Source organism: Ciconia boyciana, chromosome 1 (assembly GCF_034638445.1).
Source record: "Ciconia boyciana chromosome 1, ASM3463844v1, whole genome shotgun sequence".
Classification (NCBI taxonomy): domain Eukaryota; kingdom Metazoa; phylum Chordata; class Aves; order Ciconiiformes; family Ciconiidae; genus Ciconia; species Ciconia boyciana.
Window position 1 is genome coordinate 19,151,030 of NC_132934.1, and position 1,774 is coordinate 19,152,803.

At 48.3% G+C, this 1,774-nt stretch overlaps 1 non-coding gene across 1 annotated transcript; it reads left to right on the plus strand.

Annotated features, from left to right (window-relative positions):
- Positions 1 to 266: 266 nt before the first annotated feature.
- On the plus strand, positions 267 to 348 carry TRNAL-AAG (transfer RNA leucine (anticodon AAG)). The gene has a single exon. It is a non-coding gene; the product is annotated as a tRNA-Leu (tRNA).
- Positions 349 to 1,774: the final 1,426 nt, after the last annotated feature.

The following is a 1,774-nucleotide window of genomic DNA, read 5'->3' on the forward strand; positions in this document are numbered from 1 at the left end:
CTTGGGAAGGGATCACAGGTTCATAGGCAAGGAGGTATTTGTAGAACTTTCCAGCTGATGTTCCCTGACGGCTAACAAGGGGCCCAGAAACATGTGGTGCACTGCAAGGAGTGTCTACCTGTACCTATAGAAAAAGCCATTTTTAGTCCTTTTTCCTTCTCTATTTGAGTAACGGATGGAGATTAATTGTTTTACAACATCCTGTGAAAAGTTGAATTTTGGTTGGGGGATACAGTTGCTGGAGATTGAGATGGCAGCAGTGTCAGGGTAGCGTGGCCGAGCGGTCTAAGGCGCTGGATTAAGGCTCCAGTCTCTTTGGGGGCGTGGGTTCGAATCCCACCGCTGCCAGGAATGTTTTCTAGGACAGAGTAATGCTGGGCACAAGTACAAATTAGGAGAGGAGTGGCCGGAGAGCAGCCCTGCAGAAAGGGATCTGGGGATGCTGGTTGACAGCAGGCTCAATAGGAGTCAGCAGGGTGCCCTGGCAGCCAAGACGGCAAACCCCATGCTGGGGTGCATCAAACACAGCATAAGCAGCTGGTCAAAAGAGGTGATTATCCCTCTGTATTCAGCATTGGTGCAGCCTCACCTTGAGTGCTGTGTGCAGTTCTGGGCCCCACAATTTCAGAAGGATGGGAAGGTCCTTGAATGCCTCCAGAGGAGGGTGAAAAAGCTGGAAGGCATGTCCTATGAGGAGTGGCTGAGGACTCTGGGTTTGCCTAGTTTGGAGGAAAGGACGCTGAGGGGCAATCTCATTGCCCCTCAACTTCTCCTCCCCTGAGGAGGGGAAGTGGAGGGGGAGGTACTGATCTCTTCTCCCTGGGATCCAGAGACAGGATGCGTGGGAATGGTTCAAAGCTGCACCAGGGAAGGTTTAGACTGGACATGAGGAAGCATTTCTTTACCGAGACGGTGATCAAACACTGGAACAGGCCTCCTAGAGAGATGGTCAATGCCCCACACCTGTCAGTTGTTTAAGAGGCATTTGGACAATGCCCTTAATAACGTGCTTTAATGTGGTCAGCCCTGAATTGGTCAGGCAGTTGGACAAGCTGATTGTTGTAGGTCCCTTCCAACTGAAATAGTCAAGTCTATTCTGTTCTATTCTATTCTGTGAACTTCATGATTCCATGCTCAGCTCACTGAGGCAGTCTGCCTTCCTAACAGGGACAGACATGAAAAGCCCCATGAAATACTGTAATCCGAGCTGATTTCCCATGACTCAGTCTTCAAGGGCAACCTGGGCAACCAGCTTCCCCAGTCCGTTCACTCGTTCTGCGTTGACGTCATATATGAATTTCGAAGCAAGCCCATCACCTCAGGGTTACTGTCAGCTTCCAAATACAGATGTCTTCCAAATACAATTAACTTTCTTCCCATACCTATATGCCAAGTCAATCAGTCTAAGAAATCAGACCTTCTTGCAGAACCACTCTATATCTCAAACATTGATCTTTCTGCCTTTGCAGGAATCGCTTGAATTCTTCCTGCGAATGTGCAATAATACCCTCATACAGGCCTAAATACCTGCTTTTACAGGAACTTGTAAATGTGGCTGACTAGCACAGAGCACTTAGTCCTTAAAATGGCAGCAAACTTGTGCTGGCCTTCCCATGCTCATGATATCCAAAGGTAGATCCATCCTAAACAATTCCTTTCATCCTTAACTCTTCCCCACCCCCTTCCTCAGCATCTCCTTGCCTAACTGCCCACAGAGACCTTATTTTAAAATTAAAACGATCATGTCCCTGGAGACACCTTTACTCCTCTGACA